The sequence below is a fragment of the Aptenodytes patagonicus genome, chromosome 5 (assembly GCF_965638725.1).
Source record: "Aptenodytes patagonicus chromosome 5, bAptPat1.pri.cur, whole genome shotgun sequence".
Classification (NCBI taxonomy): Eukaryota; Metazoa; Chordata; class Aves; order Sphenisciformes; family Spheniscidae; genus Aptenodytes; species Aptenodytes patagonicus.
The window spans coordinates 3,291,825-3,316,283 of record NC_134953.1 but is presented as its reverse complement, the minus strand read 5'-3'; the positions used below and the strand labels follow the sequence as shown (position 1 = coordinate 3,316,283).

The following is a 24,459-nucleotide window of genomic DNA, read 5'->3' as shown; positions in this document are numbered from 1 at the left end:
CCTAGAATGAATTCAAAGTGCTGACGAGGAAGAGTTGGGCTAGTTGAGGTCCAGATCCTAGACTCAGAATCTGACCCTGTAATAGCACACTAACTAAAACATTGTCCACCAGCTTGTTCTTTCCAATAAGTACTTTTTGAAAGTGTGATTGGTAGTTGCCTTTGGGTGGAAAAAAGCACACCCTGCTTTCATGGGGGAAGAGGGGAGAATTCAGGAAAGATACTGCTTAAAATCACTTTTGGCTTTGAGTTGTAATATTTTTTATGTTTAGAAAGCAAAGAATTTAGAATTTTGACTACATTTTTACATAACAATTAGTTATTAGCAAACTATTAGTTTCAGGTTTTCCCACATTCCTGTTTTGCTGTATTCATTCTTTCCTAAGTTTTTTACTTTATTAAGCTTCCTTTTCTGTTACAAAACATCATTAGACACAGTAAAGAAAAGCGTCTCAAAATGGTCACTAAAGATATTTGGAGGGTTTCGTTGTCGCTGTTGATTGTTACGAACTTCAGTTACTTGGTTTTTTTCTTCACATACCCAAATAGGTCATACCTTGTATGTGCCAGTTTCTTTCACTGACTGGAAAGAGAATCTGTACAACAGGTTTAGACGTAGACATCTGCATTTCAGAGGACAGAAACCCCACTCTGACAAAAGCTTTGTCAAGGCTGTAGCCAACTGTTTCAGCAACCTTTTTTCTCCACCCACAATGTTTTGCATAAAGAAGGCTGTATCATACATCACTGCTATCGCTTTATATTTGTTACACTCTTCAGTCATCGGCTGTTTACCACTACTGAAGCAAGCTAGTGGGATCAATAAACTTTTGCTCTCACCTGGTACATTTTTAGGTTATAAAGTAGATAAAAGTGAATGTCATCCAGATGAAATTGCAGAAAGGAAAGGGAAAGGGAAACTTTCTGTATCTTCAATTTCCTTGTGTAATAAATATCTAAAATAAACAAACACAAAAAGTGCTGCTGCGTTCCCATGTGTGTGGGCTGGAAGGAGATGCATGTTAGCAGGTTTCTGGGCCAGGTAACAGCTCCTGATCTGCACTTTTTATTTTCATGTATAATGCTATGTAGAGTGGGGCTCAGAATCATATTCCACATAGTAAATACAAGAATAAATCATACTGTGAATGAACTTTCCTAATGGATACTCTAAAGCGAGATGCTATGTAAATGATGGGGATTTTGAGGGTGGCGGTAGAGAATAGGTTAAGGTAGGCTTAGTCTGCCCTAACAAAAAGTGCACTCTGGTTTCTTAATAACAGTTCTGGGATCCGTTGATGTTGTGACAACTTTTCCCCAGGCTGCCAGAAGACACGCAAGTGACTGTGCCACAACCCTATCCCTAACGCCCTGACATACGTAGGAGGACCCATGAGGAGCTCCCTGTGTACTTGCCCTATTGGATTCTTTTCTTGGCAGCATATAGATTATTTTGTTGTTTGGAAGGGTTTCTTCAGTGCTGCTCTGCTGCTTCTAAATGGTATGTAGAAGGCAGAGAGGGAATGCTCACCTTTGGCACTCCATTTCTTGAGTGTTGTATTCAGCAGACCAAAGGTCAGCAAGCAGTCTTTGTAATGTAGGCAACCAATTAATAAAAAAATGGATGTAGTATATGAAATTTTCAAAATGTTTCATTCAAAAAATTCAGCCCTTTTTCTTTGAATGTCAGGCTTATTACTAGCTTGTTAAGAGTAATTTCTTCACTTCTTTGAAGTTTTCTGTGAAATATGGCTGATCTTATACCTGATCTTCAAAAGTTCTTTCCATTTGTTTTATTAAATGTATTGTCCCTTCTGTAGCATTTATGACACCGAGCATTTTCATCCATGTAACGTGAAGAACGAAACAGAATGGTGTGAGAGTTCTAAAAAAATTTTTTTTGTTGTTTTTGTTCTTGGCATACATTTAGTGTAATCTATAGGATACAGGTTATAAAATATGGGGATTAAAGAGGGGCCTAAACCCCAAACTAGGAATTTCTGAAATCCACGTGTGAATTTTCTCCAAAGGCTGGACCTTAACACCAACCCCGCAAGGGTATGATACTCTAGAGTTTGGCTTCTTTACTTATCTCTGTTTATAAATTGGTGAAGGGTCTGCTCTCTGCCCTAGGACAAAACCATCTCTTTGTTGACACTAAGTGCAAAACAGACCTTCAAAGGTTTTTTTTAACATAGCTGAGCTAGAAAGAGGGACTAGAGCTCCCTAATTATACACTGGGACTTCCCACTGGTCAAGCCTGAATATTGATAGAGCCTGTTACATTTCACCAATTTGAAATCCCTACCAGCCCTTCCCCAGGTCTAACCTGCTTCAGAGGCCATCCTCTGTCTTCTGCCTAGTCAGGGGAGAAGGTGGAAGTCAGGGGAGCAGAGGCTGGAAATTTTAAAGGCATCTGACCAACTTTATAATATAAGAATTAAAAAAAAAATCAAGGGACAAAGTGATAAGTCAATATTTTAATGCCTTATGCCAGAATATGGATAGGCAAGAAATCTGTGATGGCTTTGTGGGCTCTTTCCCGCAGGATCCCAGCTAGCTCCGCTGCCTTGGTGCACTGGAGAAAACATGCTGCATTAAATAGGTTTGATGGAAAATGTGTTTTCCTTGTGCATCAATTTAGGATATTAATTCTTACTGAATCACATTCTGTTTTCTGGCTGCATTTACTGAATGCCACTATTATGTTGTAACACTGTTACAGACTTTTATTATAGGTAAAATTGCTTACACATTATTTGTGATATTTAATTGGAGACAGATGATGGGAAAAACATATTAGATAAAACTGAGTTATGTTGCCAAGCTGTAGACTCTCAGTGTTTATAAACTGAGACAGCAGAAAACAATTTAAAAGCAAAATTCATGCTTCTTACAATCTTCAGTTTCCACACTGTTGTCACTCTCAAAATTACATTTCATATTCTGACACTTAAAATTTGATTCACATTCTTTCCCAAGTTAAACATAATTTTTAGGTTGCTACTGGGTTTCTTGTTTATTTTTGTGGACCTGCTTGTGAATGTTTTCAGCTGAGTATACTTGGTAACATTTTTCCACAGTAGACACCAGTGGATGGCTCCAGAGAAGACAACAAAATTGTAACGGGAGCTGAGTCTGCACTGTGAACAGGGACGTGTACTCCTCCGTCCTACTGCCTGGGCACGGGCAGCTCTCACATCCAGGGGTTTCTCACACCTAGGGAGATAGCTCAGCTTCAGGCAAGGATCTCATCGGCAGCCTTGTCATGTTCTTGGAGCCCTCCAGGATTTTTTTCATTCCTCTCAAAAGGCGCTTCTATTGCAGCAGCCGGTGGCCAAGGGCACCAGGAGCCTACCGGAGCCCACAGACACTTTTGTGCAGATTTGGACTCTTTCATATCTCCCCTTTCTTTCTGGGGCAGTGTAAACCTAGTGTCCTCTTGGGGTCTTTATAGATACAGCTTTTAGATCAATATTTCTCGAACTTGTACAAAGACCAAGAACCATTTGGCTCATTTGTCCTCCTGTAACTTGGAGGCACGCAACCCTTCAGCCCACCTCCAGAGGGAGAAATCAAGGCATGCCAAGGTTTGGATTCGATAGCAGCAGCTCAGCTCCTCCAGGGCAGGGGATGGAGAAGTTACTGGTAACAGGTATTTACCTAACAAGGGAACTGTCAGTAATCAGATATAATTAGCAGTTCATCCAGCGCCTGTAACCAGCTGCACTTCTAACCCACAGTCACAGCTCCTTTGCACTCCTGGTCCCTGAAGACCTGGCTGCCGCTTTCTTACCCAAGAAGCATCTGTGTTTCTGTCTAACCTGGGGACAGGCTACTCCATGTAATTTAATAGTGCACTACTGTACAAAGTTGATCTAGGTGTGATGGGGAAATGAGATAATCTGTGTGGCAGATTATAAAACAAGGGATATGTGATGGGGAGTTTATGTCGCCTTGGGTAGTGGTGAGATTCATTCTGTCATGTCTCCTTGTAGAAAAGTGTTACCAAGACATCTTATTCAGCAGAAAGGTGGTTAGTATAAAATTACTCCATGAACGCTTCAGAATGAATTTGAATGAGCAGGCTGAGCCTATGCTGGATCAGCACTTTATCTTGTATGACTGTATTGATTTTGATCCAGCACTGTCAGCTTTAAAGCCAGATTTACTGTACTGTCAAGCCACAAACTTCAAAAGCTATCTTTAATTGAAGGGAAGTTTCATGTGATACATACAGAAGAAAAATCATTAATCAAAGTTGCCTTACATTTGGTCTATGAATGGAAGAAATGTTGTAGTAGAGGCCTCTAAGGCTCGGGCTTCATTTATTTGCATTTATTTTAGCCCATTTTCCCTCGTACCCACTAGAGGAAAGTTCTGCCAGGATTCCCTCTGTGATTTACTTAAAACTGTAAAATCTGCGGCAAAGAGCATGTCACACGTAAGCCAAACACCGTTGTTTAATTTAAGGAAGGATTTCTGGGCTAGATAGAGAGGCAGATCTAGTTAGAGAAGAGGAAGATGGGCCTGAGGAAGAGCACAACGTCGAGGAACGGGTGTCGGGAAGATAACAGCACAGAACCAAAGAGAGGAAATGAAGAAGAAAATCTCAGTCTTATAGCCCTGGCTTGCCATTTTTTTCTGTCTGCCTGTTAACTGATTAACATAAATCAAAATAGGGCAGGGTATTTTTGAAAAAGAGTAAAATACGAGTTCCTATTGTGTCTTATGTGTTCATATTCCTGCTTATTTTTTGTGTTTTACTGTTATGCTTCTAATCCTATAATTGGTAGGAATCTAATTGCATTGCATGAAGCTGCATCTTTTTGAAGGAGTAATTTACATTTAAACTCTTTTGGAGTGTATGCGTTTTGTCTTTGATGTCCTTTGATTAGTAATTGCAGCTCTTGCTATCAAATGTTACATTTAAAGCAAAGCACTTTCATATGTCTCTGCTTACTTATATTTTCTTGGCAAGTCTTCTACATGGTGAAACATTCTACAATTTGTCCTATTAAGGTAACCTAAATTACTTTTTAAAATATTCTCCTGTTTTTGAGAGTTGAATACAAGAACTTCACATTTATACATTCATTACAGACACAGATTAATGTGAACCCACTGACTTTGGGCAGAAAAAAATTCTGTGATTTAAAACATTGTTATGGGTATGCAGATGCTCTCTCTTCCTGTGCTGTTAGAATGGTATATTTACTAGCTGTACAACTTTATGTACACAACTATCAACAAACGGCGTATTGCATATGGATATTGCAAGAGCATAGGTTCTTACTTCTCCCTCCTTCTAACTGGGGGAGCAGAGTGGTGTCTCAAATCAGAAAAGGTTTGGAAACCTTACCTTGCCTATTACGACCGCTGAGCCCGTATGTTTAATGCATCTTAAACATCACTGCGTCCGTACTTAGCTTCTCTCTGCTTCAGCTCTTTCTTTGAAACTATTATTATTACAAAGGTACTTACATTCATAACCTTTTATTTCCAGGTTATATTTCTGTTTCCAGAAATTATATTTCTGTGTGTATTACCTCTCGGTGTTTGCAGATTTTAGGTAAAGTTAGTATATGAAGCAAATGTACTTTACACCTACTATTTTGTTAAGTAGTCCATATTTTTATAAAGAAAAACATAACTTGTTTAACGTTCTCATCTTCTGACATGAATGGGCTTTCTGTGTTCTTCCATGATAGAAAAATTGTGCAAAAAACTAGTATTATAACACTGAAATGTGCCTAGCCATTTTAGTGCTCACCTAACATTTCCCTGCTTTTTATCAGGAGGTCCATGTAAAGACCAAATGCTGGAAAATACTTCTGTCAGAAGTGACAATAAAACGTTGCCTGAACTTTCTCAAAACGGCAATTTCAAAATTTGATTCCTCGGAGAACAAACTGTCCATTTAATATATTACTGCATTTTCAGCAGGACTTTGTGCTTCCAGATTAGTTTACATTTTAAATTGCCCTGAAAGCATTAATTTACTGAGCTAACATGGGAAGTACAGACGAAAGAGCTGTTTAGTTTATAAATGGTACCGTCTAGTTTCAATGTAGCAATGCTTAAAATATGTAAATATCATTTGTCCTACAGATTTTGTAACCAGTCGTGTTAGTAATGTTCAGCTTTACTATTTGCAACATTAACTGTTACGTACATGATAAACACGGGTCAGCCATATAAGTAACACTAACGACTTCGAATGAAATCAGCCCAGTTGAAAACTGCTGTGCCAAAATTAGTCAACTCGTATTAAAAAATGGTCAAATATTAGAAGAGCTACGAAGAACAAGTTAATTGCAATACTTGTATGTATATTTAAAGTCTGGAAATACGAACATCAATTTGAAATTTTTATTAATTATTGAAGATTGAATTATGGCTACAGCCAAGATGTTAGTGTGCGTTTCTAAAGTATGATTTTCTGGAATTCTGGTGCAAGTCAAGTAATGAATCCCAAATGATGATGACAGTTTGCTTACATACTAATATCTTTCCTCCTTATTACTTTACTTCCTTCTCTCATCTCTTGTGCGCTTTTAGTGAATGAAGTATTTGCTCATCTTTGATCCGTGTAACTGTTTTGATGGGCGGCACACAAATAATCATTAATGTTGGATCTTATTAATCATCAAGGCAAAGAGTAGAAGAATAAAAGTGAAATCCCTTACTCCAGCAAACTCAGTGGCAGAATTTCCTGTAAGAAGCTCCCAGGTTTACAGAGCCTAACAGACTCATTACTAGGGCAGTATCTTAAAGTTCTTATCTCTTTATTTTTTCATTTTTTATACGGGTGTTGCTTGTGCTTCCAACCTTCTCTGTCCTACGGGTGGCGGTACGGTCTGGTGATTTGAACTGGGAAGCAGGAAGCAAGTTCTTTCACAGACTGTGCCAAAAATGTCCTTTACTGGAATGTTAAAAATGAATTAATCCTATTTTTTAAAGGATTGAAGGGTGTAATAACATTAAAGTCCCCTGTAAAATACATGATACGCATTCTAAATACACTTGAAGATAGTACAATTTCTGAGACCAGGCAGGTCAGAACAGTAATGTGAAGGCTCAGGAATGGTTTTATCATTTTTCCTTTCATGTGCAAACCCAACAAAACATTATTGTGCATTTGCAACTTTGGTATTCTGAAAATATGGAAAACAATCAGATAGGCCATTTTACCCTTAAAACCAGCAGTAATTTTTACAGAATCTCACGAGTCTTGAGGAAGCCTCCACCAAAGGGTTCTGCGCTGCTCCTTTTAATAACCTGAACATGATGGAGACTTTTTGTCATTGCACCTCTGTCTGGTGGGGCTTGAGTTTGGGGCTCTGAAAGCTGAAGTTAAATGAAGACTGTTTTGTATTACAGGATAGTCCACATTTTGCTCTGGTCCCTCTCTGTCATGGCTCAGATCATAAAGATTGCTTATGCCAAAGCTTGTATTTAAACGACACGCTTCTGTCTGCAGCAAGGAAATCGCTGCTTGAATATACAGCTGGCTTCATGCGTTTGGTTGGAGGCTTTTCTACTTTGACAGATAAACTGTATGTGAAAATTTTGCTTAATACTTGATGCAAGTAAATACGATATAAAGCTGTATGTTGTTAAGAAACGTTGCAGTTACATGCAATACCCCTTTCCCATGGAGGAAGTTACTGTTAGGCTGGCCTTTTTTGTGCTAATTTCTAGAGTGCTCTGTGGGAGTGGTTTTTTAAATTCATCCATAACAGAGCAGATGTCAGAGCTGTGCCTAGCCATTAATAAAACCTGCTGGGAAAAGAGGCAGGTTTTGTAACGAACTTTTGGATGGCAGTCTTCATCATGTCAGAAAATCTAAGTGAGATTTGGGTTTAATCTGTTTTCTTTGGACAAATATTTGTATATAAATTTAAAAAAACCCCCACAATATTTATAAAAATAACATGATGATTTGTTTGAATTTCATGTTGGTTTATCTGCCGTAAAAATATTTTAGTCCTGCTTGTTTCTGATGAGCAAGAGTATCTTAAGTATATAATTGAAATTTATGGGTATGAATACAGAGGCAAGGAATAGATCAACTTTGTTAATTGATTAATAATAAAGAGAAAAAGAAATGGTGCCTATGGGTACATATATTCCCTTTGAAATTCATCCCCAGCTTCATGGATGTAGTGGACTCGTAAAATGTAAGCTTATATTTAAATTGTTTGTTTTGATGGAAATGTTTTAGGTATTTGTAAAATTGTATACTAAATCATCCACAGTTGGGTCTGAATGTATTATTTTTAATTAATTAATTATTTATACTTTTTTTTTTTAATTTATTTGCTGTGAGTGAATCCCGTGCAGCTGGTGCGGTTATCCCTGATTAGGAGTGCAGTAGATAGCAAATGGTAAGAACTGCTCTGTTCTCCCCAGCCACAATGAGGATGTTGTTGGGTGAGAATAATCTGCCCGAAGTGTCCAGCCACAGCAGACTCCCTGCGTTACTCACAGGTCTTTTCTTCAGGGAGTTGTTTCTACATCCAAAATTTGCCAAAAACACAATCAATCAGTGAGACTTATCAAAGTTTTGCTCTAGAGTTTCTTCTCCAGGATGTCTAGTGAGATGAAGGTTTTAATATAAACCCATTTCATTTTTTGGTGAAAGAGGGCTGAGCATCTCTAATACCTTCTCCTCACAGGGACAGCTTTTCCTGCCTGCTTGGGTGTGTAAGGTTATACCAAGCCTCTATGAAAGAAGGCTTTGATGTGTCTCCGTTAGTATCATTAATAAAACATTATTATGCAGTTATATTATGTTTCCTTCCTGTTTGCTCTCTAACTGCAATGTGTAACCTTGAAGGATAAGTCACCTATTCAAAATTAAAATCCTTGTCTTCATGCTGAAAGCATTTTCTCCTCTGCACCTCGATAGCTAGTGCTTTAGTCTCGGTAGATTACTGACCTTGCCACCCAGGTGTGCTAGTGGCGTGTTTAAATACTGGAACATTTGTAGAGGGAGGCCTGCTATACCTGTTGCCAAAAGAGCCCAGATGAAGTTGCTGATGACCTTTATTACCGCTTTGACTTAAGGCCAAGCTGCTGACCAGCCTCAGCTGTGCCTTGGGAGCAGCCCTGGGGGCTGTGCCGGGAGAGATTGGGAACACCTGGGAGCAGGGTGCCGGGCAGGCTGGGAGCGCTGGGCCTGACCTGCCTCTGTAGGAAACCTGCTGGGGAAAGAGAGCGGGGGCTTTTTCCTCTTAAGGAAAAATTAAAACTTGGATGACTAAGGACGTTCGTGACCTGGACCCCTGACCTAGGGAAAGGTTCAGGGTAGGCAACGTGACTTGTGGATTTGGAGACATCTTTCACCCTCGGAGAGGTGAACTTGCTGATTTCAAAATACATATGAGATTACTGATGGTGCAATGTAAGCCCTGGCAGAGGCTTAGATTGCAATGTGAGCATGAAAGAAGAGCAGCCTGCGGATCCCGTTGTAAGTAAGGGTTATTTTGTCTTGTGGTATTGTTTTTTATTCTCTTGTTATAGCTGTGCTCAGTGACCCACAGGCTACGTTTTATGACGCTTTCTTTGTCCTTCAGCCTTCTTTCCTTGCAGATCTTTCACGCTGAAGTGAGGTCTGGATGAATCACTGTAGTAATGGCAGTAGGTGTTGATTCCTCATATGTAATGTGGTAAATGTGAATATGGTCCTGTGCCTGGAGGGGGTTACAGTGCAGGAAAGACGATAGCAAGAAAAAGCAAGTATTTGGTGCGAGTCACGTAATCCACTGCCATTTAAAACCTGTGGATTGTCCCAGAAACAAACTGTAGTCCCTGGCAGTAGCGGTAAGGAGGAAGCTTCCTGTGGGTACCTGTGTGCCGTGGCTGAGGAGAGGAAGCTTCTACCTCTGGCTTTGCTGCCGATGCTTTAAGTATAATGAAGACTGATGGTTGTGTTCTGCCTTCTTACTAGTCCCGTTGCTCCAGCGTTACGTGCCTGTAGCAGACAACTTGTTAAAATGTCCAACATGACTGAAGGTGTGCGCACAGCTACTGCAGAGTTACTTTTGATAGCAGGTTAGGAAAGTTCGGGACCTAGTATGTTCTGCTGGGTGGTCGTGTAGAGGGTTTATTGTAACTTGTGTAACATCAGCTAAATGCAGCTCATGAGATCGCTAACGCTGAATTGTTCTCACGATGCTGGGTAAATATTCATGATTGTAAAATACAGAAACTAGTGGGTGTTGATATGTGTAAAACCTAGTAAATGGCTAGGAAAATATTTAAATCTCTTTATTGTGTTGATTTCTTCATAAATATTGAAATATTACCATAGTACCCCTCTTCACATTATCTAAAGTGGTGAAGAGATTTACTGTACAGAGCCTGAATCTATATGTGTTATTGGTGAAAGCTGTGCAGCTGCTTTAACTTTCAAGACAAGAGTCTTCCATCTCTGGGACTCCCCTCTAACTTCTGCCCAGCCACAGTGTGCTTCAGTTTACATATGATCCGTGAATGTAGAGATGTGTGACCACTGTCGCCTTACGTGATCAGAAGCATGTGTACCACCCTCTGTGGCTATGGGCACATTTGAAATCTAACTACGTAATTCACATGAAGAGAAAACTCTCTTGTATGTGGATCAGGGATACAATTTTGTCAGCTGGTACCTGGAAGTCGGGGAGAAGAAGTAAATGCAAAGGCTTGGATCAAGCTTGCAAATTAAGGGCTAGTTTTTGAGCTAATGTACAACCTCAGCTCAGGTACTTGGAATGGAGTAATCCTGGGAAACAGAGATACGTGTTTTATTTTTGAGCTGCAGCTTAATCTCTGCTGCCTTTTCTGAGTTTTAAAAATGGCCGCTCCTACACAAAGAGCCGTGTAACAGGGATAAAATCATACCTTCACTGGAACTGAATGCTAGAGAAAAGCTATCCTTTGTACAAAGCCAGTAAGGTTCCAGTGTTTTTTGGTTTTAGAGAGAAAAGAAAATGTGTTAACATTTCTCTGTAAGAAGTTTGTGTCCTTCCATTTTTCTTCTCAAGGTAACTTGTTCAGTTGTGAAAATTTCTCAGGTATGCTTTTAATCCAGAGCAGAAAAAATTACCCATATTCGTAGAGAAAAATAAGAGGCTCAACCAAGTTATTTGGTCATGTTCCTTTTTCTACATCATCAGACTGTGAATTTAAAATTTATTTTGCTTAACTGACAACTTAAATCCAGAAAAGCTTTCATAATACAAGGTTCACTCTACTATGTGATTCAAGACTTGCTCAACTATGAATAGTCTACCATAAAAATATGCATGACTTGAGGGACGAAGCAGAAAAATTGATCAGGAAGATGTTTTTATAAATGTTCCTTATAAACTCTATTTTTGAAAACACTTTAATGTAAAAGCTTCTAAATGAATGAGAAAATCCTGAAATGTGGCTGATACAGTGCTTTATTAATATTCACATTTTGTGAAAGTAGCTTTTACAAACTGAATGTCTCTGTCCTCTCTCTCTTCCCCCCCCCCCCCCCCCCCCCGCTCTATCTAGCACTCTTAACTCATACATGATACCTGAGAAGTCAGGGAAAATGAGTAATTGGAAAGGCTATAAAGGATCACACTTGCAAATTAAGGGCTAGTTTATGATGTACAATCTTCAGCAAGGGTAGTTAAAACAGAGTAATCCTGGGAAACACTTGGAGAAAAACATTTCTGAGTTGCAATTTCTTCTCTGCTTCTTGCTTCATTTGAGGTTGGTTAAATCAAATTACTGCTCGGAATAGATTATGGAGCCTCTCCTACCGGAAAAAGACTTCATAAGCTCTGCTTTTATTGTCTGCTCTGCAGTGACAGAAAACTACTGGTATTTATGTATTCCTTTCCTGGGATTCAAAGTTTACATATGAAATGCAGATGTATAGTGATTTCCTTCCCCTCCCTCCCCCCCTTCCCCCCCTTATTTGGACAAGTAGAAAAATAGTTTGCTACCTGGTTTTGGGGGATCAAGCAAGGACAGAGAGCATGAATGAAAAGCATGGGTTTTATCTGAAGTTTGGAGTTTTTCAAACAGTGTAAGTTTATGAAATGCCAGCAGAGATTGAACTTAATCTTCCCTGTGTTTATGAGTATTTAAAATTGGTTAACTCTACAGCATATATTTAAGTAATATGAAAAAATAAAATCCCTCCTAGAGAGCAAAGATGATAACCTAATGAATGCGTCTAATATCCGGCGTAGCGTTCAGTATATCACCATAATTATCAAATAGACAGAAATGGATGCCTTAAGAACCCATCTTGTGTGCCCCATGCTTCACTAGATCTCACAGGCCTGTCTTGTAAATGCTAATTAAAATTATATTGCAATAAAGAGAAACATTGCAATAAAGAGATGTGATTCTGTGCTAACAAATACCTGTTAATGTTACTTCTTGTTTATGATGGAGAGATTTAATCATAATCTAATGTAGTAGCTGCGCTATTGAGCACATCCCATAGGAGGCATGCCTGTCTTTGGACATCGTGAGGAACGAGCAGTTAACTTGATACTAACATGCACTTCTCCTGAAAATGGGTACTGTTTAACTTGATTCTAGAGACGTTTTCAGACCAAGTTGCTGTATGTAGATTGCATGTCAATACAGATGTAGACTGAAATCTGAGATACTGCCTTTATGAAATGAATGACGATCTCTAGCACTCGGCCTGTGCTTAAGTGGTGGTTCAGATTAGAGTGACTTTGAGATGGTTTTCTCTGGTAAGTGGAGAACAAGTGAACTGCTTAGGTGACAGCTTAGACACAAGGGTGCGGGTGAGAAAAGTCATCCAACGTTGTCTTGCGTTAATTAAAAAAACCCCTGCAATGGCTAATGTTGCTGAAAAGCAGCATTTTTTTGGAGCTGTCAATACCAAGTAAGTGAACAAGTCAGGCTTTTTGTTTAAAATTAATTTTTCATCAAGTTAGCTTGGAACTTGACTCGTGCTGCTGAAGTTTATGTAGATACTCTGTACCCTCATCTAGAGTTCAACTTTTTGCCATATGTGTTTCTGAGCTTCATGGATGGCACCTATGCTTTCCTTGTTTAAAATAACCCTACCTTTATTTAAAATAGGCATGAAAGCACCCCGAAGTGCTTATGAGAATATATATATATATATGGATGTAAATGGCCTGTTACAAGGGACTGTAGAAGATAAAGGAGCTTTTTGTTCCTGATCCTAAAGAAGGAAGACAACATAGTGCTGGATGGAATAAGTGGGTAGTCTCTAAAAGTTTGCATTTGGTAATTATATAGTTGAGGGATGTCAGCCTCAAAACCTCTGACAGTTAATATTTCCAGTTCAAAACATCTTTCTTAGATAGCAAAGTTCGAATCATAAATTTGGTTATTGACTTCCATAATCCAGGTTTATAGTATTCTTTTCAACTTAAACTTTCCCAGCTGTGATTTTGCTGTTCTCTTCTGGCTGTTGCTATCACAACTATAACAGTTATTGTGTAGGTGCTGTAACGCCACGTGCAGAATGTTTAGGCTATGTTTCTGCAACAGAGAATTAACGTAGGCAAAAGTAATTGGACTGAAGTCAGTTACTCAACAGTGTCTCCCCTATGTTTTATATTAAAAACTGAGGATCTGGCTTCAGAAGTCAATGAATATTGTAAGCACTGTAATTCTGTCTGTAACTGACACTACATGGGCATTTCATAGCCTCTAAATATAGACTATAGCTGCTTATAACATCCAGGTGGACATCGCAGCTTAAGAAGTCCTTTTAATTTTGCAAGAACTTTTAACTTTATGGGAGTTTCTTTTTAACAACTATAGCTCATTTTTCCTGCAACTCGTTTTAACAGTCTTGTGTTTTGCTAATAAACGTGTTGACTGGCTGTTCCATTAGTTACCAAGGTGCCTATTTAGAAAAAGCTACGGAAAGATCATAAGAAGGGTAGAGGAATTTTCCAAGTCTTGTTCACCACCAGCTGGTGATGGTAAGTGATCACATGTAATAGGTGAACCATCAGTCATAGCGATAGTGAACTTAAATATCTGCCATAAACAGGGTTTCTGTGCCATAGAAAATAATCATACTAAAACTATGGTCACAGTTCAGTCACAAAAACATAAAAATCTAAATACAAGACAATGCGATCTTAAATCAAGCCATGGTACAGAATGTGTGCTTTGGGATTTTGCTTGATTTCAGTTCTGAGAGTTCTGCCTGCCTTTTCCTGAAACCAGTGTTCTTGCGCAGTCTTTCAGACACCACCAGCCGTGCTGTTTGGCTGTTTCTGCTAGTCACAATTTTTTTCCCCAAGTATTATTCCCATTGATAAATTTAGCCCGAGAGAACAGGTAGGATACTGGCTCATGGAAGTGTACCAGTGTTTTTTAGGGGCTAAATGCCAACTAAGACAAATGGGCATTTTTATTCAGTATATTCAGAAATTGTCTTATTAAATATGCCAGATCTTGTTGTAGTACCCACTGTTATTGACTTAATAAACCCAAGACCAGTCTCTTTTCCAGTAATAAGTGAGGCGGTAACAGAGCATTTCTACTTCATCTTGTGAGCAGTAATGATTGAATAGTTAACATATATATAAAAATGTTTTTTTCTTTTAAGGGACTTAGTGGTTTAATGTATGACTCTTTTCTTACAGGGCTGCATCTCATTTCTTAACTGAAAAATTGTGCTTATAACTAATATGGATGCTTGAGTCATTGATTTCAGTTTCATAGCTCAGTTCTCATTTCAACTATCACAACTATTTATTAGCTTTAATCTTTTTCTGCAAATACTCATTTTTAAAGACCATTTCTATACTTAAAAAAATTATATAAGAATTACAGCAGTATTTTATGTGTAAGCAGTACAAGAAAATTGTTAGTAAAAGCAAATGAAACCTGAAATCTTGCCTTCTTTAGCTGCCATTAGGATTTAACAAAAGCACAGCTTTACAGTCAACTGTTCTTAATCAAACCAGATACTTGTCTTTTTCCAATATACTGCATCATTCAATGTACATAGAAAGGGAACACCTTAATCCTTTTTAGCCATAAATTTTTAATAGCTTTTTAACTAGCTGGGGGAGAGAGAGAGGGAGAAGACAAGCTAATGAAGGAAGGTTGCGAGTGAAGTGTGGAAGGATAGTCTTGTATAAATTCTGACTGCGTGATACCATAGTGAAGAGAAGTGGACTGGAACCAAATGCAAAAATATTAAGCATTTCTGGGCAATGCCTAATTTGTTGTCTGCTTTCCATAGGAGACTTCAGGACCAAGTAAGCTAAGAGCGTTATTTACTGTGTGGAATAGAAGTGCTGGAATGGTTAGGCAAAATCCCAATACAGTATTATTTTCCCATCTAAAATGTATGGCTTTATGTAGCTGACTTCTGCTATAGCTGCTTTCATGCTATTTCTGTTGCCCATTTTTACACCTCCTGTTGCGGGGCAGGGCTTCTAATTGCTAAAGGAATGAACCACTGACAACCAAGACTCCAACAAGACATACTTAAATCCTTAGGCTGCCATGCAGAGAAACTATCCAGTGTAAATTCTCTGTAGTGACTTGCTCTTGCTGTATTGCTTCTGATACCGGGTTCTCGGCTGTGGATGAGGGCACTCGCCTCTTTTGAGCATAATAGCTGAGTAGGTGTAGAATGTGCAGCAGTGGCAGATTCAAAGAGCACTTTCTGTAAAGCAGTGTAATAAAATATTTACAAGATTTGATGTAATGAACTAGGCAATTATGTGTGAATTGTACTGTCTGTAGTTGGTTAGAATAGGCAGCCTGCAAGCATTTACAGAAGCTCCTTTAGCATAGTTTCAAAATCATGTTTTATGGAGCAAGAATATCGTTACCTTCTACGTAAGGTTTCATTTCATCACAGTGCTTACAATGGAGCACGCAAATATTTACAGTCAAACTCTGGAAAAAAGGAGGTCAGGAATTTTATTAATGCTTGTAAATGAACTTATGTAAGGATGTGTGCATCTGGAACCTGCCAGAGATGAGAGAACAAGTGATGACAAATGATCTGCTTGAGGATAGGAAGGCTCTGCAGAGGGACCTGGACAGGCTGGATCGATGGGCCGAGGCCAATTGTATGAGATTCAACAAGGCCAAGTACCGGGTCCTGCATTTCGGCCACAACAACCCCATGCAGCGCTACAGGCTTGGGGAAGAGTGGCTGGAAAGCTGCCTGGCAGAAAAGGACCTGGGGGTGTTGGTCGACAGCCGGCTGAACATGAGCCGGCAGTGTGCCCAGGCGGCCAAGAAGGCCAATGGCATCCTGGCCTGTACCAGAAATAGTGTGGCCAGCAGGAGTAGGGAAGTGATCGTGACCCTGTACTCGGCACTGGTGAGGCCGCACCTCGAATACTGTGTTCAGTTTTGGGCCCCTCACTACAAGAAGGACATGGAGGGGCTGGAGCGTGTCCAGAGAAGGGCAACGAGGCTGGTGAGGGGTCTGGAGAACAAGTCTGATGAGGAGCGGCTGAGGGAACTGGGGTTGTTCAGCCTGGAGAAAAGGAGGCTGAGGGGAGACCTCATCGCTCTCTACAACTCCCTGAAAGGAGGTTGTAGCGAGGTGGGGGTCGGTCTCTTCTCCCAAGGAACAAGCGATAGGACGAGAGGAAACGGCCTCAAGTTGCGCCAGGGGAGGTTTAGATTGGACCTGAGGAAAAATGTCTTTACTGAAAGAGTGGTGAAACATTGGAACAGGCTGCCCAGGGAAGTGGTGGAGTCCCCATCCCTGGAGGTATTTAAAAGACGTGTAGATGAGGCGCTTAGGGACATGGTTTAGTGGGCATGGTGGTGCTGGGTTGACGGTTGGACTCGATGATCTTAGAGGTCTCTTCCAACCTTAATGATTCATGAAACTGCAGAAATCTCTCACCTTCCCTGCTTAGGGGGCCATCTTTCTGGAAAGCCTGTGCTGCCTGGCTGCTGTTTAGAGCCTTGCCCACTTTCTTCTTGCAGCTTCTATGCTTATATTATAAACGTGTGCAAGTAGCGGTGTCTGCAGTGTTTCTTGGAGTACAATTGAACTGGCCAATTTTCTGAGGTCAGGATAAGTTTTTTTTTTTTCTTTTTACAGATGTGGCAAACCCAATTCTATTCTAGTGTGTTACCCGGTCCTTCATTTATTAGGCAGGGGTGCAAACCCAAACTATTCTATGATTCTAAATCTCAACCAATAGGCTATAATATGCTACCTGTTTTGTATTGGAAAAGGAGAGAGAATTTAATTCATCTCTGGACTTGCAGGGTTAGTGGTATAACAGGGCAAAGAGCAACTAACCAGTTCTGCTACAACTTTATTTTTGGCTATGTAATAATACTATATACATTCACTTAGAAGTATTTTTCTGAACTAAGCAGAGGAAGGACCTTAAATGTTAGAACTGAGACTGCCAGTTCTGACACGGACTTCTGATGTAAAATTGCCCAAATACTTTAATGTCCAAACTGCTCAGTTCCAAAAGAAAATTGATTCATCTTTCATCAGTCTTTGTATCGCTTTTACTCTAACACTGTAATCTTTTCAAGGCAGGTGGTAAAACGCTTTGAACTTCGTGTTAGCCACTTGGCATTGCTTTCTGAAGTTACAGTCAGCTGCCTTGTTTGAAGAAGTTAATTGGGCCACTGAATGCAGCTCCTCTTTGTGCAGAGAAATTTTACCTAAATGACTATTCTGCATTCTCTTCTCTCTCTGACTGTTTTTGATTCTGGGTAGAAGGGATGTATATGCAAGTATGTTTATTAAGAATATTGCATCTAGCTTTATTCATAAACGAAAAAAGGAAAATGGCCTATCTGCAACTCTTACCATTCCAGTAAGCTGAGATATACTGTCATATTTTTCACTGTTCTAGAATGATCACAAAATGTGACCGCTGATCTGTTGAAGTATGTGCAGTTAGTACTGCAAGGACATCTTAATTGGAGTTTGATCCCTTTGACTGTTAAACTTTCCTCTGCACATCCATGTCTTTCTCTTCTGTGGCCTCACCTAATGGGAATGAAGCTGCCGATCAGTAGTCTATGGGAATATGTATTAGGGAGGTCTGGCTTGCATTTAGACTCTTCAAATGTTTATTTGTGCTGCAGTCTGATCAGCTCAAAACTGAGTGTCTTTGGTTATTATCAGTTTGCAATGTATGGGTCTACAATTGAAAAATGGGGAGCGGGGGCTGGCGGTGGACTACTGTTGTATAATCATTTACCTGAAGGAAAAAAAAAAAGTTAAATTTTATCTGTGAAACCATAGAAATTGGATCCACTGACATCTCCTCCTGGCCAATTTGAAATCCCCAGCATGCTTGAAAGAGTTGGTGGATGCTGCAAAAATAATGAGGTGTTTATAGAAGTTTACTCCAGCTTTGATCCATATTCTGGAAGAACTATGCACACCTTCAGGAAAATGTACTCATTTCTTTTGACGGCTCATTGATTTTTAAATGAGAACCTGGAAATTAGTGGAGCAGCAAAACTTACTCTTCATTAAAGCAAGGAATGAGTAAATAGCGTTACCAACTTTAGACAATGAGGAGATACAGGCTGAAGGGAAGAGAAATTTGCTTTTTACTGTCTGCGTTTTTTCTCGCGCCATCTCATGCTTGTAACGTATGCGAAACATTATCAGTGATGAGCAGATTCTTAACTTAAACCCTAAAGGGAGGCGAGAAATTACGAGTGCAGTGCACGAGAGATGCAGAATAGCTAAGTCATTTATGGAACCTGCTAATTTCTAAGGGCTTTTGTAGTAAACCAGAAAATAGGCAGTAGCCCTTAGGCCTCGTTAACATTGACTTATTTTCATATATATCGCAAACAGATAAACTAATATTTTTTCATTTTACAGTAGGAACTGCGGCACATCTATTTCTAAACGCAATAGAAATGTGAATATGATTAAAATGACTGTAAAAAAAAGCGTTAAGACACTGAGAATATAACTGAGAATTCACTTTGTGCTGTGAATTGCTGAGTCTAATGGGAAGCTCTTCAATTTTTTTTTTTCTTTGTTTTTAAAACATTAAATGTTATCTGTTAGACTACATAGCCTTTAAAAATCACTTCGACTTTTGGTTTCTCCATCTATATTAAACTGCTTAGCTATTAGTATGTAGCATCCATGAAAAACAAGGTAGTTTCATCACGTTGGTATAGGCTAGAGAGTTCTATTTAAGTGGTTACTCAAGAAGCATATGTGAAAGCAGTGACACCGGCTCTTTGGCCATTGGTAAAAAGTCTGGTGTTCTGCCGTATGGTGTGGTTGCAGGGGGCTGGTACAAGCAGTGTAGTAAGTCACTGAGTTACAGGCTGCCCACTGCAATTAATGCAAAGTGAATTCATTCATCTTCTTGTCTCTAGTCCTTTGGAATATGTGCCATGCTAAATTTGAGAAATATGAAGTACTCGCCTGCAGTTTCACTCCTTTTGATCATTCATTATTTTCTCTACATAATCAGGTACAGTCATTAATTCAAATAATGACATCAAGAGATCAAGCAGACATAACAATACTTGGAGATTGATACATTTATTGCGCGAGCCTAGCTGTAAAAGTGCTGATACAAAGTTCCTAATGACTAATATTGATATCGCCGTACATGTAGAGTTTTCTTTTGTAATAGTTGTGTTATTGAAAGCATTAATTGAATTACAGCCTGAGAATATTTGTGACATTTGACTGCTTATTTGCAAGTCTGCTTCTTATAGTCAGGGTGATTCTTGCTAGATATGTTGCACAAAGCTTTTGTAAGCCTCTGTGCATACTTGCAGTGTGTGCCTGTCTAACGTTTCAGATGTTCTAGGTATTTTCTTATGGTCCAGTACACAGGAAGGATAGCAAAGCTACGAGCTTGCCCATATGTCCAAAGCAATGAGATACCCACTCCATTCAGCTCTTAATGCACCTCTCCTTTTGGCTAGTGTGGGTTCAAGACTTTGCCCTGGGTTATATGCGTTTATAAGAATTAATGCAGTGTGACATCACACCTGAAAGTGGTGTTCTAATACAATTAATAATGCTACTAATAGCTTTAACTTCAGAGAAGTACAACACAACTGCTCCTCATCATTATGTTCTGAGACTATTTTTGTCAGTATCAATTTTTTTTCCTTGTACGCCATTAATGTTGTCCATGTTTTTACATATTTCTTTTCTTTTTACTAAATGCTACTAATGTTATCTTGTTTAAAATCTTTCAATTCCCCAGTGTGACCAACCTCCTCATAATTTGTGATCCGCATTTATGAGGGAAGTTATGTTAATGCCACTTCGGTCCCACTCCTCATTTATTTTAATGTTCATCATTCTGGCAGTTTTTTCCTGTTAGAACATGCCATCTTAGATCACATAAAGCTCTTTTGCTTGGGCAGATAGTGAAACTAAGCTCTCTGAACTGATTTATCTCAAAAGATAAAATTGAATGCTTTTCTGAGTTAGTGTCTTTGAAGTCTGAGAGTGTTACAGAATAGTAAGTTGTACTGTGGGGTTGTGAGGGTTGGTTTGTTTTGTTTGGTGGGAGAATGCAATACTGTTCTGTGTTGTTAAAATGCAGTGGCTAAGGAGATCCTGAGGTCTGTCTGTGCTGCTGGCAAGTATGAGTGCAAACATAATCTAGCTCAGGATTCAGGAACAACTTAGCATAGCAGTTCCAAGCTCTCTGTATAGTGGCAAAGCCCACTCAAGACATGGGTAAGAAACTTTGCGGCTGTAGCAAATTCCATGCTATTGCAATTAAACTGCGGCTGTTGTGTTAGGAACTGGAGATTTGCAGAAGTGACCTGGGCAAACGAGGTGCCAATGCACTCTGAAAACTTGTAAATCATTTAAAGAATCTCATAGGGCTTGCTTTCTTTCTTTTTTTTTTTTTTTTTTTTTAAGAATGTTAGATTACTTTTTTTTTCCACCAGGATACTTATGGAAAAGGTCAGTTTTGCTGGAATGATATCATCAAAACTTCAGCAACATTTTGTAAGCACCAAAATACTTTTTTTTTGCTTTTGTTTTCAAAAAGTTCGTGTTCTGGTTTGCAACTAACTTTTATTTGGTAAGTCTATTTAATGTTGAAATTGTGTTTGTGGGTTGTCCGTCCCCCCCGTCCCTCCCCCGGTTTTGGAGGGAGGGAGTGTGGAGTGTAGCACAGCGATGGGAAAGAACACTTGATCCTGTTTGCTATGGGAAGTTTCGTTTTGAAGTCTCAAGCTTTCTTGACTCCTGCTGAACTATGTGGTAACATCACTTCTGAAAATTGTGGTGTATACTACAGGCTGGTCTTTATGAGCTGCGTTGTCTAAATAGATGAGTCATAGACAAGAACTGGATTGATTTCTATTAGAGATATCAAAAGCATCTACAAAACTTAGAATATAATTTGCACTTGTAACTAGAGCTGCATAGGGCACTGGAAAACTGGTAGAGAGTGAAGGTTAAATGTCTGTTCCGATTTGGTGTGGGAGGAGAGTCAGAGCTGTAACTGCTCAGAATAGGAAGTTTTGCAGCTACTAGGGGAACTGAAGCACATGTTCTGGAAAATGGATGAAGACTTGGCTGAGCTACCTTAGTGCGAATTTGGGTAGACAGTGCAAATGGGGAAAGATCTTGCAACCCTTTCTGGTTTCTGCTGAAGCCTAGGTGGAGTTAATACTTTTTGGCCAGAATTTTTGTTTCTTCTGACAAATCAGGTGACTTATAATCACAGCATAGTATCCTCATGGAGTTTTAATCAAATAGGCAAAAATTGTGCCAATATGAATGAGTAATAAGTAATAAGATAATGTTTTCAAAGAACAGAAATGTCTGTCTGACAAAGCTAAGAAAGCATATTTACAAAATCTTCAAGTCTATGTTTACCTGAAGGTTGCAGAGAAGGACAGGTTTATTTGTGGGCATGGCAAACTGAATGTGTCCCAACCCTTCGACTGGAAGGATTTGGTGCTGTCAGGATGTAGGCGCACCAGTGGATGGATTTCTATTTCCAAGGGGTTTTATCTTCTCTTTCAAAACCCGTTCATTTATTAACATACTTTGCTAGAACAAATAGACAAATGTTACTTTAACAGTGAGCAGAACTTGCCAGTGCAAAATAAGTGTGAATACTTCCCTGCCGGAAAGATAATTCTCTAATTAGCCTCCAACCATTCAGTGATTGAAAAATTGTGGATGCCAATAATTTTCAGATTACTTAAGTCACTTAAAATAAAGGATTCCTGCAGAGCTGGTAGAACTTACTTGTAGCTGAGGTGCTTCTGACTCCGGATCACATCTGGCAGGAGGAAAACATATTCATTTTCCTTATTATCTTACAGTCTGTGCCAGACTGATGAAAGAAACACATACAGAGGTAATTCTTTCTGGTATTGAAATGTACATGTTTTACTGGGGGGATAAAGGGAGGGAGAGAGGAAGGGGATCAGGGAAATAATATACTGGCCTCTTACATTTTCCTCTTGTTGATTTTTCCATTCCTCTTTTCCTCAAAGCCTCTACGGTTGGTGACAATGCCTGTCACGGGGTTCTCTCTTGCATAGTGACCATGCCTTTGAGTTAAGGAAATGTGCTCCTTTGTCTCCCTCTGATGGAGAAGCCACCTGTCATCTCCAACAGCCTGCTCAAGCAGTAGGAGTTGGGGAATTATTTCTTCTAGCTTCAAAGCCTGAGGTTAGTTTTTACAAAATCTGCTATGGCCAGACTCCCAGTATGAATAGTTAGTGTTTACTGGCATGCAGAACAATACTTTTTAAGTAGTACTGAAAAAACCCCCACGTCAATACTTGTTCAACCTTCTGTTACATTGTCTTTGTTTTCTTTATCTTACCAGGGCATTAATTTGGAATCATTGTACTGGTATCTTTTTATATTAGTTTTATCTAGCTTTTGGTCTTTTGGATTTCTGCCTTTTGAAAATGCTGTGCAATACATTTTTATATTTTTATGGAATTACTTTTATTAGGAGCTCTAGTTTAACTACCTGTTCTTTACCGCGAAGTCAAAGATTTTTTTTTCACTCCAGCTGGTAGTCTGTTGATTGCATACCACTTAAAATGATTCATAAACGTATGTCTCAGTGACAGATTCACTCTAGGCAGGCTCTTCATGAAACTTTCTGCATGTCATTTTAATGTCCGTTTTAAAATCGAAAGTGTTGAGGATCTCAGCAGCCTAAGTTTTAAGCGGCTGTTAAATCCATTGCAGCTTCAATTTTACTTGTACGTTGTCATCAAGGAAGCCAGCTGGACTTGCCAGTAGGATCACATTGCCTACTGTGCTTCGGCAGTACTAGTGTGGCTTGGGACCACCTTGCAGGTCAGTCCTGGGGCTGGACTTAACCTGGATAAGTCCTGCTTATCCTGGGCACAGGATAAGCAGCCTGCCAAAATCCTGATTGCCTGAGGTAAGAATGGCCCCGGGATGATAGCTGGTGTAGAATGGAAAGCATGTTGAGCTGTCTCCTGGATGTGGTTTACCGCGTGCTAGGGGACACATGGCATCACGTTGCGTGGGTGAGGAAGAAGGTTAAAGCAAACAGAACGCTCGGTTCATTTTGTCCCCGTTGCTGCTAGTGTGTATGGCACTGCAATGGAGCTGTTCAGCCAAAGAGCTTGGTGTTTGCCTGAAGAGTGTATGTGCAGAGAAAAATCACCTGCTGCACGAGTGGACAGGCATAAGCCAGAAGACAATGTGTCTGAAAGTGGGAGATCAGGTTAAATGGCCTTTGGCCCTGTCACTCAAAGGTGTGAAAGAAAACAGCACAGTGGCAAAGCTTGAGCAATGGCCAGGGTCATCCCAGAACATCTGGAGATGGACTCAGATGTTCTGCATTCACGGGTGCTAGATCTCCTTGTTCTTTTTCCAACATAATCCCCTCTTGGACCAAGGAAATTTTTTAATGCTTGATACAGTTTATGCCTTGAATTATAGATAGTTTGGTTACAAAGGACATTGCACTGTGTATTCCTCTTCAGTGTCCATGTCGTCCCTCACCTGTATGTCGGAGTTGATGAGCAGAGCTGTTTCTTGTGGTCTTTATGGTCAAGGACGTCTTACCCTACAGCTTTGCTTATACCGTCTTTGTGCCCAGTTTGAGGGCTGGTAATGTAGGTACTCGGTCTTCAAAATATTCCATGATTGTCGTCCCTCTCCTGTTCTTACCAGCCAAAAGTGATTAAGCTTATCCTAAAAGTTGGCAAAGGCAGGTGTTGCTCAATGTAAGTATGATAAGTGTTGTTACTGTAAGAAGACTTCTAAACAAATAAAATTTGTTGCTGATAAAAGATTTTTTCCCCTACTGTATTGCTTGTAAATTCATAATTGCTTTTAATATATAAAACATTAAAAAAAAATTGATGTAGTAAAAACAGGTGTAGGCTAATTAAATTAGAAGACTTGAACATTCATTATAATTGTATTTTAATTGTTTTTACGGTCTTAAAACAACTCTTACTACCGCGTATGTGATTCAGA

General features: G+C 39.4%; 1 protein-coding gene across 4 annotated transcripts in view; it reads left to right on the top strand.

Moving 5' to 3' along the window:
* The window catches only part of NRG3 (neuregulin 3), a 427,079-nt gene that overhangs the window by 96,301 nt on the left and 306,319 nt on the right, over positions 1–24,459 (top strand). The gene's annotated exons all lie outside the window — the stretch shown is intronic.